General features: G+C 47.3%; 1 protein-coding gene across 1 annotated transcript in view; it reads left to right on the top strand.

Annotated features, from left to right (window-relative positions):
- The window catches only part of LOC139266669 (serine/threonine-protein kinase MRCK alpha-like), a 550926-nt gene that overhangs the window by 362400 nt on the left and 170088 nt on the right, over window positions 1–18438 (top strand). The window lies entirely within an intron of this gene.

Genomic DNA, 18438 nt, shown 5'->3' with positions numbered 1-18438 from the left:
ATTGGATCAAATAAATGGATTTTGGGGAGGGAGACATTTCACTGATTAGTTTGCCCTGACCTGCAAAGATTCACATGAATATTTCTATTACTTTTAGAAATTACAGGAGGTTTGTTCTCAAAAGTTGCTTTTAAAATGGATCCAGCCGTGACACGTCAAGATAAGTTTCTATCCAAGACTAAAATAAGTTGACAGTAATTGAAGTAACCTTGCCCCTGACTGCTCTTCCTCTACACTTTAGCCCACATCTGTTTGTGGTCCTCACATCCTCAGCCTCTTCCAAAGGGCCTTTAATGGCCTCCCCAAAAGGCATCCCTGTGGTGGAACATTCCAACCTGTGGCTTTTTGTTATCTGTGCCTCTGACTTCCATAGCAACCTCTAATTACCACATTCCACAAATTCCCTATTAGAAGGTAAAAGGAAAATACTGTGACCTTTTAACCCTCCCATCCCAACCACATCAACCCAGTTTTCAAATACTTTGTTTCAACCTTGAAATAACATTAAAGTGTTTCCAAGTGTAGCACTGCCAGACGTCCGGATAGAGGCAAGGAGGGAGACGGAGACAGACAAACCTACCCTCCTCTCCCTCCCCCGACCCCTCACCTGACAATGGCAAAGTGCCACTTCAGAGGCTGAATTTTGGGATGGATGCTAAAATCATTCTCTGGCACTTTGCAGAAGATAAAGACTAATGGTAGAATTGCAATATTATTACATAGTATGTACAGCACAGAACTAGGCCATTGGGCCCAACAGGTCTACGCCAGTGTTTATACTCCACACACGCCTACTCCGTCTAACCCGATCAGTATATCCTTCTATTCATTTCTCCCTTATCTACTTATCTAACTTTCCCTTAAATGCTTCAACTACTCCTTGTGTTAGCTAATCACTCTCTGGGTAAATAAATTTCTCCTAAATTCCTTATTGGATTTATTTAGTCATTATCTTAATTTTATGATCTCCTCACAAGTGGAAACATCTTATCTACGTCATTACTACATTAAAGGTGCTCTATAAATGCAAGTAGTTGACTACCCTATCAAACCCTTTCACTAATTTTAAAGGCCTCTATCAGGTCACCCCAGCCTTTTCTTTTCTACAGAAAAGTGCCCCAGCCTGTTCAGTTTTTCCTGATAGGTATAACATCTCAGTTCTGATATCATCATTGTAAATCTCTTTTCTACCTTCTCCAGTGCCTCCATATCCTTTTTGTAATAAGGAAATCAGAACTGTGCACAGTACAGTGCTTTTGTACTGCACTTAGCTATTTTAAGAGATTTTATTTTGTCTAAACTCCAAGCGTAGCTGCCTGAGCTGAGCTTTCAGGTTGATGGACACTTGCCCTCCTGGTGGCTAATATCCCTGCGTGCAACAGCACACCGTATAATCCCGTCTTGTATCAACTACAGGCTGCACCAAGCTGGAAATCTCAACTAAAAACAGAAAATGCAGGATGTACACAGCAAGCTCATCAGCATCAGGGAAGAGAAAAGGCAGCTTACCATCTCCGGTATAGGGCCTTTGCTTTTTAGTTCTGAAGAAGGGTCACCTCTGGGCTTGTTAACCAACCTTCACAGCCTACACGCTGATGAACCTGCTGTGTATTTTTAGCATTTTCTGTTTTTATACGACACACCGAGCTTGGTGCCATTGACTGGTGGGTCCAGGATTGGACTGGAATCTCCAGGAATGAACCAACTTGGGAGAAAAACAGCACGGGCTTTTTTTTTAAATGTGCGTTTTTCAGAATAAATTCTTTGAACACTTTTTTGTTTATTAGTTAGATAAATATAGAAGCTTGGGGGAAATTGGTTGTTTGTTGGAGGTGGCAGGTCATGTGACGAAATCTCCAAGAATACATCCAACCCGATTGGGGGGTGCAGGTTTGATGTCCCACATAATGGAGGTGCTGTGACCTATGCTGAGAATTATGACCCCGAGTTCGACACACTCCAGCCAGGGGAAACAGCCTCCACTTCATGGTTACATTTCAAAAGAAAATGCGGCATTATTACTTTTCAGTTTTCAGTTTTCTTTGCCTTTCTTGATGTTGGTATAACATTTCCAAATCTTGGGACTATATCTTCGATTCTAACTGGAGAAACCAGGGCGATGGACTATCTCATATAGCTTCCTTCCTACAGCAGACATTTTGTGTTTGTTGTTTTATTGAATATCTCGGGAAGTGCGCCCGTTATTTCTTGTCAAATCGTGATTCGCCTCGGTGTCCTTCTTCTGCAACGTATTGTCCACGACCTTCTGATCAGATATCCTGTTCAGTAACTGGATAGGTTGCACGTGGCAGTGCATTGTTGGTAGTGTTTGTATCGATGGGCGGTATGAATGACAAGTCTGTGGGCGAATGGTATTCAAAGCACATTCTGCTGAAAGCTGTACAATGAAGAGGATGACTTCTGATTCAGGGAGTGCAAAAAAAGCCTCGAGTCAGGCTTTATTCCCTTAGGTTACTTATCATTTATAGATGGGAAGACATTGCACTTGCATAGAGCTTTATCACGTTGTCAAAATATCTCTCAGCGTTTCACCAGCGTTATTATGTTGTCAAAATATCTCAAAGTGCTTCACAGTAAATTAGCTTTTAACTGCAATAGCTGTTACGCAGGCAAACAAGTTATTATCTGCATTTATATTAGTTTGGTGTCGCACGAGTGCTGTCAGACCGGAACATCCAGCACTTCAGTCATTGGGACAGTGAGTGAGACCAGGGTAGAGGGAGAATGGTCATTGGGGCAGTGAGTGAGACCAGGGTAGAGGGAGAATGGTCATTGGGGCAGTGAGTGAGACCAGTGTAGAGGGAGAATGGTCATTGGGGCAGTGAGTGAGGCCAGGGTAGAGGGAGAATGGTCATTCGGACAGTGAGTGAGACCAGTGTAGGGGGAGAATGGTCATTGGGACAGTGAGTGAGACCAGTGTCGGGGAGAATGGTCATGGGGCAGTGAGTGAGACCAGTGTAGGGGGAGAATGGTCATTGGGGCAGTGAGTGAGACCAGTGTAGGGGGAGAATGGTCATTGGGGCAGTGAGTGAGACCAGGGTAGAGGGAGACGGTCATTGGGACAGTGAGTGAGGCCAGGGTAGAGGGAGAATGGTCATTGGGGCAGTGAGTGAGACCAGGGTAGAGGGAGAATGGTCATTGGGACAGTGAGTGAGCCCAGGGTAGAGGGAGAATGGTCATTGGGACAGTGAGTGAGACCAGTGTAGAGGGAGAATGGTCATTGGGGCAGTGAGTGAGGCCAGGGTAGAGGATGAATGGTCATTGGGACAGTGAGTGAGACCAGTGTAGAGGGAGAATGGTCATTGGGACAGTGAGTGAGGCCAGTGTAGAGGGAGAATGGTCATTGGGACAGTGAGTGAGGCCAGGGTAGGGGGAGAATGGTCATTGGGACAGTGGGTGAGACCAGGGTAGGGGGAGAATGGTCATTGGGGCAGTGAGTGAGACCAGGGTAGGGGGAGAATGGTCATTGGGGCAGTGAGTGAGACCAGGGTAGAGGGAGAATGGTCATTGGGACAGTGGGTGAGACCAGGGTAGGGGGAGAATGGTCATTGGGGCAGTGAGTGAGACCAGGGTAGAGGGAGAATGGTCATTGGGACAGTGAGTGAGGCCAAGGTAGAGGGAGAATGGTCATTGGGACAGTGAGTGAGACCAGTGTAGAGGATGAATGGTCATTGGGACAGTGAGTGAGACCAGGGTAGAGGGAGAATGGTCATTGGGACAGTGAGTGAGGCCAGGGTAGAGGCAGAATGGTTGGGACAGTGAGTGAGGCCAGGGTAGAGGAAGAATGGTCATTGGGACAGTGAGTGAGGCCAAGGTAGAGGGAGAATGGTCATTGGGGTAGTGAGTGAGACCAGGGTAGAGGATGAATGGTCATTGGGTCAGTGAGTGAGACCAGGGTAGAGGGAGAATGGTCATTGGGACAGTGAGTGAGACCAGTGTAGGGGGAGAAAGATCATTGGGGCAGTGAGTGAGACCAGTGTAGGGGGAGAATGGTCATTGGGGCAGTGAGTGAGGCCAGTGTAGAGGGAGAATGGTAATTGGGGCAGTGAGTGAGGCCAGGGTAGAGGGAGAATGGTCATTGGGGCAGTGAGTGAGACCAGTGTAGGGGGAGAATGGTCATTGGGGCAGTGAGTGAGACCAGTGTAGGTAGAGAATGGTCATTGGGGCAGTGAGTGAGACCAGTGTAGGGGGAGAATGGTCATTGGGGCAGTAAGTGAGACCAGGGTAGGGGGGGAATGGTCATTGGGGCAGTGAGTGTGGCCAGGGTAGGGGGAGAATGGTTGGGACAGTGAGTGAGGCCAGGGTAGAGGGAGAATGGTCATTGGGGCAGTGAGTGAGGCCAGAGTAGAGGGAGAATGGTCATTGGGGCAGTGAGTGAGACCAGTGTAGGGGGAGAATGGTCATTGGGACACTGAGTGAGGCCAGGGTAGAGGGAGAATGGTTGGGACAGTGAGTGAGGCCAGGGTAGAGGGAGAATGGTTGGGACAGTGAGTGAGGCCAGGGTAGAGGGAGAATGGTCATTGGGGCAGTGAGTGAGGCCAGGGTAGAGGGAGAATGGTTGGGACAGTGAGTGAGGCCAGGGTAGAGGGAGAATGGTTGGGACAGTGAGTGAGGCCAGGGTAGAGGGAGAATGGTCATTGGGACACTGAGTGAGGCCAGGGTAGAGGGAGAATGGTTGGGACAGTGAGTGAGGCCAGGGTAGAGGGAGAATGGTTGGGACAGTGAGTGAGGCCAGGGTAGAGGGAGAATGGTCATTGGGGCAGTGAGTGAGGCCAGGGTAGAGGGAGAATGGTTGGGACAGTGAGTGAGGCCAGGATAGAGGGAGAATGGTTGGGACAGTGAGTGAGGCCAGGGTAGGGGGAGAATGGTTTGGACAATGAGTGAGGCCAGGGTAGAGGTTGAATGGTCATTGGGCACTTGAGGCCAGCATCTATATGTACTCCAACTGCCAATTGTATCTCCGCTACCTCTCCACAGCCTCTGTGCTGACTGACTAATTGGGCGACTTCCAGTCTGAAATGAGCCGCAGTTCCTTCCAGTTAAACACATAACCAAAGTCACCACCTTCTCTCCCACCACTAACTCCTTACCCTCGGCATGGATTACATTCCCCTTTTGGGCCACCGTCAGTCTGAACTCGTCTGCTCACAACTTTGGCATCCTATTCAACCCCAGGCTCAGCTGCTGATCCCATTTATTCTCCCATCACAAAGGACATCGACTCCCACCTCCATAACATCGCCTGTCTCCATCCATATGTTATTTTGAACCCTCATCTATGCATTTGCCACATCCAGACTCAACTGTTCCAGTGTTCTCCTGGCTGGCCTCCCATCCTCCATAAAGTTTCACTCATCCAAACCTTTGCTGCCTATATTCTATTCTGCATCAAGTCCTGCTCACCCATCACCTCCTGTGCTCACAGTCACCCTACACCTCCAATTTATAATTCTCATCCTTGTGTTCAATTCCTTCCATGGCCTTGCTAGGGTTGCGAAATCTGGACGTATTCCTGGAGGTGTCAACGCATGACCTCCTCTCTCCAAATGCTCCGTCCCCACAATCCCACCATTGGCCTCCCGACATGACCATGTTGCAGCGCTTGGCCTTCCCTCGTCCTATCAGAAAGCGAACTGACTCTTCATTAATAAAAAAGCAAAATACTGCAGATGCTGGTATCGGAAATAAAAACAGAAAATGCTGGAAATACTAAGCAGTCAGGCAGTATCTGGAGAATGAAACAGTTAACATTTCAGGTCGATGCCCCTTCGTTAGAATGGGAAAAAGTTAGAGATGTAACAAATTTTTAAGCAAGTGTAGGGGCAGGTGAGTGGGGAGGAAAGAACAAAGGGGAAGGTCTGTGATAGGATGGAAGGCAGAAGAGATTAAGAGACTAACGGGATGATGGTGCAAGGCAAAAGGAGATGGAAATGGGACAAGTTAAGAAACAAAAGATGAATCTAGATAGGGTGTAAATGGAGATAGCAGAATAACGGCAGAAATTCTGGTTTGAAATTGTTGAAGTTGACGAAGGCTGTAAAATGCCTAAATGAAAGAAGAGGTGCTTGCGTTGAGCTTCATTGGAACTGTGTAAGAGGCCGAGGATGGAAAGATCAGAGTGGGAATGGAGTGGAGACTGGAAGCTCAGGGTAACGCTTACAGACTTAACGGAGGTGTTCTGCAAAGCAGTCACCCAATCTGCGTTTGGTCTCCCCAATGTAGAGGAGACCACATTGTGAGTAGTGAATACAGTTTACTAAATTGAAAGAAGTACAAGTAAATCGCTGTTTCACCTGGAAGGAGTATTTGGGGCCCTGGATAGTGGGAAGGGAGGAGATAAAAGGGCAGATGTTGCATCTCCTGCACTTGCACGGGAGGGAGTTAGAAACATAGAAACATAGAAAATAGGTGCAGGAGTAGGCCATTCGGCCCTTCTAGCCTGCACCGCCATTCAAAGAGTTCATGGCTGAACATGCAACTTCTGGGGGTGTCGCGGAGTGAGCGGTCCTTTCGGAATGCTGGGAGGGGGAGATGTGTTTGATGGTGGGTTCACGGTGGAGGTAGCGGAAATGGCGGAGGATGATCCGTTGAACATGAAGGCTGGTGGGGTGAAAGGTGAGGATAAGGGGAACCCTATCGTGGTTCTGGGAGGGAGGCGTGAGAGCAGAAGTGTGGGAGATAGAATGGACACGGTCGAGATCCATGTAAACCACAGTAGAAGGGAATCCTCGGTTGAGGAAAAAGGAAGACATATCGGAAGCATTAGTAGAATGTTGTCAGAACAGATGCGACGGAAATGGAGAAACTGGGAGAATGGAATGGAGTCCTTGCAGGATTTGGGGTGGGAGGAAGTGTATCCAGGTAGTTGTGGGAGTCAGTGGGCTTATCGTGAATATTTGTCAATAGTCTACCTCCAAAAATGGGGACAGAGAAATCGAGGAAGGGAAGAGCCGGAGATGGACCCTGTGAAGGTGAGGGGAGCGTGGAAATTGACTGACTCTTCATTGCCCGATTGGATAATTCTAGACTGTCAGTCAAACAGCCTTTTGTTCCCACGTCCGATATAGTTATAACTAATGAACAAAAGTGCTCAAAGTAATTGATTTAAAATACGCAATTTTTAATGCCCCTATGATTTTTCTCCTGCATTGCTTGCAGTAGTATCCTGGAGATTCGTCTTGAATCCTGGAGACTCCAGGGCAATCTTGGAGAGTTGGCAACCCTAGGCCTCGCACCTCCTGTAACCTCTTCCAGCCCCACAATTCTTACCCTGCCCCACCCCCTACTCCCAGCACCCTGACTGTGGCCTCTTACAAAAACATAAAAAATAGCATCGGGAGTATGCCATTCGGTCCTTCTAGCCTGCTCCACCATTCAGTAAGATCATTGCTGATCTTCGACCTCAGCTCCATCTTCCCGTACTATCCCCATATCCTTTGATTCCTTTAGTATCCAAAAATCTATTGATTGCTGCCTTGAACAACTGAGCATTCACAGCCCTCCTGGGTAGAGAATTCCATAGATTCACGATCTTTGGATGAAGACATTTCTGCTCATCTCAGTCCTAAATGGCCAATCCCTAGTTCTAGACTCACTAGCCAGGGTAAACATCCTCCCAACATCAATCCTGTCACCCTCCTTAATAATGCTGTACAGGTGCAGCGCTTAAAATCTGGAACCCTCGAGACTGAGGCCATTCCCGATTCCGGGCTTTCCGGACTTTCGATTTGTTTCTGACATCACAAATCCAGAAACACCCGAGCCCAGGTTCGGGTATTCTGGATCTCGGAATGTCAGAAAGGCGGGGGGGGGAGGGGTGGAGATTCCCGCTGAGGAGCTGGTCTGGCCGTCCGGCCCCACCGAGGCTGGTGTCGGGCGGGCCCCACCGAGCAGGCCCCGTGGTAAGGATAGCGCCGGCGAGGCCCAAGGTCGGGTAGCAGCGGGGCCCCGGGTCGTCTGGTCCCGATTCCGGAACATTTTACAGATTCCGGATGACCCTGCCACCAATCGTCCCGGAGTCTGGTTTCCGGAACTCCCGATTCTCGACGCTGCACCTGTATGTTTCAATGAGATCACCTCTCATTTTTCTAAACGCTATAGGCCGAGTCTAGTCAATCACTTCTCATAGGACGATCCCCTCGTCTCCGGAATCAGTCTGGGGAACCTTTGTTGCACTCCCTCTTATGTTTCACCCCATCTAGTATCTCCTTTGCCTCAGCATCTTTTGTTTGTTACATTTCTGTGAAGCGCCTCGAGATGCCTTTCTACATGAAAGGTGCTACATAAATTCAAGTGGTTGAACCATTTTGTAAAGAAAGATATGTTGGGACCTTTCAGATACAGCCTGAAGATCAGGCACGGTGGCCCAATGCCAAGGTTGGTCAGGCAGACCTTGACTAACATTTAGCGGTGCTGACGCTTGGTCACTTACTGTTACAGCAGCCCACTCCCTGAAATGCCCATCGAGCGGCTGCCTCCACAGTCTCCCACGGACCAGCTCCAATACTGAAGGAGTTGCGGGGTCAAAAATGAGTCAGAAATAAGAAAGAGGAGAAAAGGGGGAAGTGGCAAAGAGAGAAACAAGAGGAGAAACAGACAGAAATAAAAGTGGAGGAAAGGGAAAAAGACATGGTGACGTTAAGCTGGAATGGAAGAAAGATTTTTGTTCCAAGTGAACTCTGCAATAGGGTTGCCAACCCTGCAGGATTGTCCTGGAGTCTCGAAGAATGAAAGATCAGCCTCCCGGACAGTGCTGCCAACAACCCAGGAGAAAAATCATAGGGACACTAAAAAAAGCTATTTCATTCATTTTTATTTGAACACTTGTTTATTAGTTATAAAAATATTACAGATGGGGGAAAGATATCTGTTTGACTGGGTGGGATATTTGGAGGTGGGAGGTCATGTGATTAAAATTTCCTGGAATATATCCAAGCAGAGTTGGTAACCCTACTATACCAGTATGAGGCGCAACCAGAAAACATTTTAATAAGAACATAAGAAATAGGAGCAGAGTAGGCCATACGGGCCCTCGAGCCTGCTCCACCATTTAATACGATCATGGCTGATCCGATCATGGACCACTTTCCTGCCCGCTCCCCATAACCCCTTATTCCCTTATCGGTTGAGAAACTGTCTATCTCTGACTTAAATCTATTCAATGTCCCTTCTTCCACAGCTCTCAGGCAGTGAATTCCACAGATCCACAACTCTCTGAGAAAAGAAATTTCTCCTCATCTCCGTTTTAAATGGGCGGCCCCTTATTCTAAGATTAGACAGGGTAGACGCAGGAAGAATGTTCCCGATGTTGGGGAAGTCCAGAACCAGGGGACCTAATCTAAGGATAAGGGGTAAGCCATTTAGGACTGAGATGAGGAGAAACTTCTTCACTCAGAGAGTTGTTAACCTGTGGAATTCCCTACCGCAGAGAGTTGTTGATGCCAGTTCATTGGATATATTCAAGAGGGAATTAGATATGGCCCTTACGGCTAAAGGGATCAAGGGGTATGGAGAGAAAGCAGGAAAGGGGTACTGAGGTGAATGATCAGCCATGATCTTACTGAATGGCGGTGCAGGCTCGAAGGGCCAAATGGCCTACTCCTGCACCTATTTTCTATGTTTCTATGCTGCCCAGTTCTAGTCTCCCCCATTAGTGGAAACATCCTCTCTGCATCCACCTTGTCAAGCTCCCTCATAATCTTACACGCTTCGATAAGATCACCTCTCAATCTTCTGAATTCCAATGAGTAGAGGCCCAACCTACTCAACCTTTCCTCAAGTCAACCCCCTCATAGAAACATAGAAACATAGAAAATAGGTGCAGGAGTAGGTCATTCGGCCCTTCGAGCCTGCACCGCCATTCAATGAGTTCATGGCTGAACATCTCCGGAATCAACCTAGTGAACCTTCTCTGAACTGCCTCCAAAGCAAGTATATCCTTTCGTAAATATGGAAACCAAAACTGCACGCAGTAATCCAGGTGTGGCCTCACCAATACCCTGTATAACTGTAGCAAGACTTCCCTGCTTTTATACTCCATCCCCTTTGCAATAAAGGCCAAGATTCCATTTGCCTTCCTGATCACTTGCTGTACCTGCATACTATCCTTTTGTGTTTCATGCACAAGTACCCCCAGGTCCCGCTGTACTGCAGCACTTTGCAATATTTCTCCATTTAAATAATAACTTGCTCTTTGATTTTTTTCTGCCAAAGTGCATGACCTCACACTTTCCAACATTATACTCCATCTGCCAAATTTTTGCCCACTCACTTAGCCTGTTTATGTCCTTTTGCAGATTTTGTGTGTCCTCCTCACACATTGCTTTCCCTCCCATCTTTGTATCGTCAGCAAACCTGGCTATGTTACATTCGGTCCCTTCTTCCAAGTTGTTAATATAGATTGTAAATAGTTGAAGTCCCATCACTGATCCCTGCGGCACCCCACTAGTTACTGATTGCCAAACCGAGAATGAAGCATTTATCCTGACTCTCTGTTTTCTGTTAGTTAGCTAATCCTCTGTCCATGCTAATATATTACCCCCAACCCCGTGAACTTTTATTTTGGCACCAGTGAACTTAGATGGTTTTGTTCAGATTTATTATGAAGATTGATGATTAGCTTAAGCAAAGGTGGGCTTATATAAAAAAATATATATAAAAATCAGACATCATTTTATGCCAGAGCTTCTGGATTTGCTCCAATTAAATCACGTGTTGGTGTTGCTGCACCAGCATTAATACAGCACCAAAAGCAACATACACCCTGGCTTGTCTCTTGTGGTGTGGTCAGTTCACCTGTCCTCGCTCCTGCATCACTGTGTGATAGTGACATTTAGTGTCGTAGTGTTGCAGTAACCTCTTTTTATTACATTAACGCTCTGTACAATTTGTACACCTTGCATCTTTAGAAGTTTTCCATTAGTGTGTCAACCATCCCTTGGCCTGTTGGGCTCGATATCACCCTGTCGATAGAGCTTTTACTCAGAATATTTGAGCTGACAGTAGGCCATTCATTTGAATCTAATGATTGTTGAATGTGAAACAAGGCTCCTATGTAATTAGATTATGGAACAGCATAAAGCACAGATTTAGTTTTAAGTTCTTGATTAATTTTTTTAAACGGTTCCACCTCCAGTTTTCCGATTCTCTCCCCTCTCTAAAGGCACTGGTTGATTATTGCCGTATGGCTCTGGTATCTTGCCAACGTGCTGGCACAATGGGCCGAACGGTGGCCTTCTGTGCTGTACAATTCTATGAAATGGCCATCTTTCATTTGCGAGGCTAGACAGTAGATGTCGACAAGCTATTTGACCATGGGTCATTGCAGCCAGGTCCAACCCTGTCCTTGCCCGACATCACTGAGTGAGCACGCTCGGAGAATGTAACGCCTGCGATCATCTTTCTTTCCCTTCCTTCCCCACTGGGTCTCGAGCTGTTGTTGCAGTGAATGGATGGTTACTGAATGGTGGCCAGCCAGCTCCTCGGGGAAGGAGGGTAGCATCAATCTGAGCTATTCGCCTGATCTGTGCTGAGTTAGCTGCTGTCAATCTGGGCAAGAGTCATGGTTTAGAAAGAAGTTAATTGCCGAGAGTACCTGCTCCTCATCATTACCCAACGCCCGCTATTAGTATGTTTGGGTTTTGTTTGGTCACGTAAGGGCTTGACCATGATGGCACCCACAGTTAAATAGCCTAGTGAGACTCAAAAAGAAAGACTTACATTTGTTTGCCGACTTTCACGACCTCACGACGTCCAGAAGCACTTTACAGCCAGTTAAGTACTTTTGAAGTGTAGTCACTGTTGTAATGTAGGAAACGTGGCAGCCAATTTGCGCACAGCAAGCTGCCACAAACAGCAATGTGCTAATGGCTGGATCATCTGTTTAGTCTCATTGTTTAGTCTTGCACGCAGGAGGTACTGGAGGGCGATAGATACCCATGGAACCATACAGGGAGTAAGGGATTGAGTGGGAGTAGAGAAATTTGGTGAGGGGGAAAACATACTGGGTGTGTAGGCGATTTAATGAGGCTTCGAGAAGCCGAGAACTCCTCAGTCCTGTGGTGACCAATTTACAGACCAACACCATTACTGTGTGTATATTAAAGGCAATGACACAAAGGGAGCATTGACTTTCTGCTGTTGCCTTTAACACATTGCAGCCTTGACCTGAACCCTCCACAATGATTTTAAATCGACCAGGGTGACCTCAGCCCTGAGAAATTCAGCAGTGACTGGTTTCTAACTTTATGCATTGGACACATGAGACCAGCTTCAAATAAAGGCTGTTTTCTTCTCTCAGCGGGGAATTTTTGAATGCTGGGTCGTGTTGTTTAAAAATGGGATAATCTTGAAATAGATAGTACAGAGAGAGGGAGATGCTGAATCATTTCTTTTTGCCCGCACCTTTTGTTCCTTTTGCAAATGTTCTTCCCTTCTTTTCTCCTGAAAGCATTTCCCCCTTGGGGTACAGTTCCATTGCCACCAGCAGCCATCCGATACCTCACTCATTATTCATGGGTTGCAGGGGTCCTGGCTGAGGCCTATCCCATCCTTATCTGCCAGTCATTGAAGCCAGGGGTGCAGCAGTGTAGTGGTTATGGTCCCGGACGTCACGAGTCAAATTTAACATGGCAATTACCTTTTAAGATAATTGGCAAAAGAGCCAGAGGGGAGGTGAGGATTTTTTGAATGCAACGAGTTGTTATGATGTGGAAAGCACTGCCTGAAAGGGAGGTAGAAGCGGAGTCGGTAACAACTTTCGAAAGGGAATTGGATAAATATTTGAAAGGGAAACATTTTCAGGGCTCCGGGGAAAGGGCAGGGGGTGGGACTATTTGGATAGCTCTTTTAAAGAGCTGCCACAGGCACGATGGGCTGAATAGAAACATAGAAACATAGAAAATAGGTGCAGGAGTAGGCCATTCGGCCCTTCTAGCCTGCACCGCCATTCAATGAGTTCATGGCTGAACATTCAACTTCAGTCCCCCATTCCTGCTTTCTCGCCATACCCCTTGATCCCCCTAGCAGTAAGGACCTCATCTAACTCCTTTTTGAATATATTTAGTGAATTGGCCTCAACAACTTTCTGTGGTAGAGAATTCCACAGGTTCACCACTCTCTGGGTGAAGAAGTTCCTCCGCATCTCGGTCCTAAACGGCTTACCCCTTATCCTTAGACTGTGACCCCTGGTTCTGGACTTCCCTAACATTGGGAACATTCTTCCTGCATCTAACCTGTCTAACCCCGTCAGAATTTTATATGTTTCTATGAGGTCCCCTCTCATTCTTCTGAACTCCAGTGAATACAAGCCCAGTTGATCCAGTCTTTCTTGATAGGTCAGTCTCGCCATCCCGGGAATCAGTCTGGTGAACCTTCGCTGCACTCCCTCAATCGCAAGAATGTCCTTCCTCAGGTTAGGAGACCAAAACTGTACACAATACTCCAGGTGTGGCCTCACCAATGCCCTGTACAACTGTAGCAACACCTCCCTGCCCCTGTACTCAAATCCCCTTGCTATGAAGGCCAACATGCCATTTGCTTTCTTAACCGCCTGCTGCACCTGCATGCCAACCTTCAATGACTGATGTACCATGACACCCAGGTCTCTTTGCACCTCCCCTTTTCCTAATCTGTCACCATTCAGATAATAGTCTGTCTCTCTGTTTTTACCACCAAAGTGGATAACCTCACATTTATCCACATTATACTTCATCTGCCATGCATTTGCCCACTCACCTAACCTATCCAAGTCGCTCTGCAGCCTCACAGCATCCTCCTCGCAGCTCACACTGCCACCCAACTTAGTGTCATCCGCAAATTTGGAGATACTACATTTAATCCCCTCATCTAAATCATTAATGTACAGTGTAAACAGCTGGGGCCCCAGCACAGAACCTTGCGGTACCCCACTAGTCACTGCCTGCCATTCTGAAAAGTACCCATTTACTCCTACTCTTTGCTTCCTGTCTGACAACCAGTTCTCAATCCATGTCAGTACACTACCCCCAATCCCATGTGCTCTAACTTTGCACATCAATCTCTTGTGTGGGACCTTGTCGAACGCCTTCTGAAAGTCCAAATATACCACATCAACTGGTTCTCCCTTATCCACTCTACTGGAAACATCCTCAAAAAATTCCAGAAGATTTGTCAAGCATGATTTCCCTTTCGCAAATCCATGCTGACTTGGACCTATCATGTCACCTCTTTCCAAATGCACTGCTATGACATCCTTAATAATTGATTCCATCATTTTACCCACTACCGATGTCAGGCTGACCGGTCTATAATTCCCTGTTTTCTCTCTCCCTCCTTTTTTAAAAAGTGGGGTTACATTGGCTACCCTCCACTCCATAGGAACTGATCCAGAGTCAATGGAATGTTGGAAAATGACTGTCAACGCATCCACTATTTCCAAGGCCACCTCCTTAAGTACTCTGGGATGCAGTCCATCAGGCCCTGGGGATTTATCGGCCTTCAATCCCATCAATTTCCCCAACACAATTTCCCGGCTAATAAGGATTTCCCTCAGTTCCTCCTCCTTACTAGACCCCCCGACCCCTTTTATAACCGGAAGGTTGTTCGTGTCCTCCTTCGTGAATACCGAACCAAAGTACTTGTTCAATTGGTCCGCCATTTCTTTGTTCCCCGTTATGACTTCCCCTGATTCTGACTGCAGGGGACCTACGTTTGTCTTTACTAACCTTTTTCTCTTTACATATCTATAGAAACTTTTGCAATCCGTCTTAATGTTCCCTGCAAGCTTCTTCTCATACTCCATTTTCCCTGCCCTAATCAAACCCTTTGTCCTCCTCTGCTGAGTTCTAAATTTCTCCCAGTCCCCAGGTTCGCTGCTATTTCTGGCCAATTTGTATGCCACTTCCTTGGCTTTAATACTATCCCTGATTTCCCTTGATAGCCACGGTTGAGCCACCTTCCCTTTTTTATTTCTATGCCAGACAGGAATGTACAATTGTTGTAGTTCATCCATGCGGTCTCTAAATGTCTGCCATTGCCCATCCACAGTCAACCCCTTAAGTATCATTCGCCAATCCATCTCAGCCAATTCACGCCTCATACCTTCAAAGTTAGCCTTCTTTAAGTTCTGGACCATGGTCTCTGAATTAACTGTTTCATTCTCCATCCTAATGCAGAATTCCACCATATTATGGTCACTCTTCCCCAAGGGGCCTCGCACAACGAGATTGCTAATTAATCCTTTCTCATTATATAACACCCAGTCTAAGATGGCCTCCCCCCTAGTTGGTTCCTCGACATATTGGTCTAAAAAACCATCCCTTATGCACTCCAGAAAATCCTCCTCCACCGTATTGCTTCCAGTTTGGTTAGCCCAATCTATGTGCATATTAAAGTCACCCATTATAACTGCTGCACCTTTATTGCACGCACCCCTAATTTCCTGTTTGATGCCCTCCCCAACATCACTACTACTGTTTGGAGGTCTGTACACAACTCCCACTAACGTTTTTTGCCCTTTGGTGTTCTGCAGCTCTACCCATATCGATTCCACATCATCCAAGCTAATGTCCTTCCTAACTATTGCCTTAATCTCCTCCTTAACCAGCAATGCTACCCCACCTCCTTTTCCTTTTATTCTATCCTTCCTGAATGTTGAATACCCCTGGATGTTGAGTTCCCAGCCCTGCTCATCCTGGAGCCACGTCTCCGTAATCCCAATCACATCATATTTGTTAACATCTATTTGCACAGTTAATTCATCCACCTTATTGCGGATACTCCTTGCATTAAGACACAAAGCCTTTAGGCTTGTTTTTTTAACACCCTCTGTCCTTTTAGAATTTTGCTGTACAATGGCCCTTTTTGTTCTTTGCCTTGGGTTTCTCTGCCCTCCACTTTTCCTCATCTCCTTTCTGTCTTTTGTTTTTGCCTCCTTTTTGTTTCCCTCTATCTCCCTGCATTGGTTCCCATCCCCCTGCCATATTAGTTTAACTCCTCCCCAACAGCACTAGCAAACACTCCCCCGAGGACATTGGTTCCGATTCTGCCCAGGTGCAGACCGTCCGGATTGTACTGGTCCCACCTCCCCCAGAACCGGTTCCAATGCCCCAGGAATTTGAATCCCTCCCTGCTGCACCATTGCTCAAGCCACGTATTCATCTGAGCTATCCTGCGATTCCTACTCTGACTAGCACGTGGCACTGGTAGCAATCCCGAGATTACTACTTTTGAGGTCCTACTTTTTAATTTAGCTCCTAGCTCCTTAAATTCATTTCGTAGGAACTCATCCCTTTTTTTACCTATGTCATTGGTACCAACGTGCACCACGACAACTGGCTGTTCTCCCTCCCTTTTTAGAATGTCCTGCACCCGCTCCGAGACATCCTTGACCCTTGCACCAGGGAGGCAACATACCATCCTGGAGTCTCGGTTGCGGCCGCAGAAACGCCTATCTATTCCCCTTACAATTGAATCCCCTATCACTATCGCTCTTCCACTCTTTTTCCTGCCCTCCTGTGCAACAGAGCCAGCCACGGTGCCATGAACTTGGCTGCTGCTGCCCACTCCTGATGAGTCATCCCCCTCAACAGCACTCAAAGCAGTGTATCTGTTTTGCAGTGGAATGACCACAGGGGACCCCTGCACTACCTTCCTTGCACTACTCTTCCTGCTGGTCTTCCATTCCCTCGCTGGCTGTGGACCCTTCTCCTGCGGTAAGACCAACTCGCTACACGTGATACTCACGTCATTCTCAGCATCGTGGATGCTCCAGAGTGAATCCACCTTCAGCTCCAACTCCGCAACGCGGACCGTCAGTAGCCGGAGGTGGACACACTTCTGTACTGTGTGATTCTATGGAAAGCCGTCGTAACAAAAGCCTTGACCAGTTGAAAGAAGTGGGAATGTAAAGATAAGTACAGATGAGCGCCTTTTTTGCTCATGCTTTATAGCAATCTACGCTTTGCCTCCCATGGTATCTGACTATTTCCTGTGTGACTCTAGGATTTTTGGATCACAGTTGAGTCCTATATTTACAGGGGTCCCCGCGTGTCACTATTTACAGGGGGTCCCCGGGAGCGTGTCACTATTTACAGGGGTTCCCTGTGAGTGTGTCACTATTTACACGGGGTCCCTGTGAGCGTGTCACTATTTACAGGGGTCCCTGTGAGTGTGTCACTATTTACAGGGGGTCCCCGGGAGCATGTCACTATTTACAGGGGGTCCCCGGGAGCATGTCACTATTTACAGGGGTCCCTGTGAGCATGTCACTATTTACAGGGGTCCCTGTGTGTGTGTCACTATTTACGGGGGTTCCCTGTGAGCGTGTCACTATTTACAGGGGTTCCCTGTGAGCGTGTCATTATTTACAGGGGTCCCTGTGAGCGTGTCACTATTTACAGGGGTTCCCTGTGAGCGTGTCACTATTTACAGGGGTTCCCTGTGAGTGTGTCACTATTTACAGGGGTTCCCTGTGAGCGTGTCACTATTTACAGGGGTTCCCTGTGAGCGTGTCACTATTTACAGGGGTCCCTGTGAGCGTGTCACGATTTACAGGGGTCCCTGTGAGTGTGTCACTATTTACAGGGGTTCCCTGTGAGCATGTCACTATTTACAGGGGTCCCTGTGAGCGTGTCACTATTTACAGGGGTGCCTGTGAGTGTGTCACTATTTACAGGGGGTCTCTGTGAGTGTGTCACTATTTACAGGGGTCCCTGTGAGCGTGTCACTATTTACAGGGGTTCCCTGTGAGTGTGTCACTATTTACAGGGGTTCCCTGTGAGTGTGTCACTATTTACAGGGGTTCCCTGTGAGCGTGTCACTATTTACAGGGGTTCCCTGTGAGTGTGTCACTATTTATAGGGGTTCCCTGTGAGCGTGTCACTATTTACAGGGGTCCCTGTGAGTGTGTCACTATTTACAGGGGTCCCTGTGAGTGCGTCACTATTTGCAGGGGTCCCTGTGAGCGTGTCACTATTTACAGGGGTTCCTTGGGAGTGTCACTGTTTACAGGGGTTCCTTGGGTGTGTCACTATTTACAGGGGTCCCTGTGAGCGTGTCATTATTTACAGGGGTTCCCTGTGAGTGTGTCACTATTTACAGGGGTTCCCTGTGAGTATCACTATTTACAGGGGTCCCTGTGAGTGCGTCACTATTTACAGGGGTTCCCTGTGAGCTTGTCACTATTTACAGGGGTTCCCTGTGAGTGTGTCACTATTTACAGGGGTTCCTGTGAGCGTGTCACTATTTACAGGGGGTTGTTGGGAGTGTCACTTTTTCCAGGGGGTTTCCAGTGAGCATGTCACTATTTGCAGGGTGTCTCCATAACCCACTGCCTTAAAGCAACTTTAATATTTCTGTTCTGTTAGTTCTCTATCTTTCTCACTGCCACTCTCCCCCATATGAATTGAGGCCTACACTTCCATCGAGCAGCAAGTCCAG

The sequence above is a fragment of the Pristiophorus japonicus genome, chromosome 7 (genome assembly GCF_044704955.1).
Source record: "Pristiophorus japonicus isolate sPriJap1 chromosome 7, sPriJap1.hap1, whole genome shotgun sequence".
In the NCBI taxonomy this organism is placed as follows: Eukaryota; Metazoa; Chordata; class Chondrichthyes; family Pristiophoridae; genus Pristiophorus; species Pristiophorus japonicus.
Note: the sequence above shows the minus strand (reverse complement) of the source record. Positions and strands in the feature narration are given on the sequence as shown.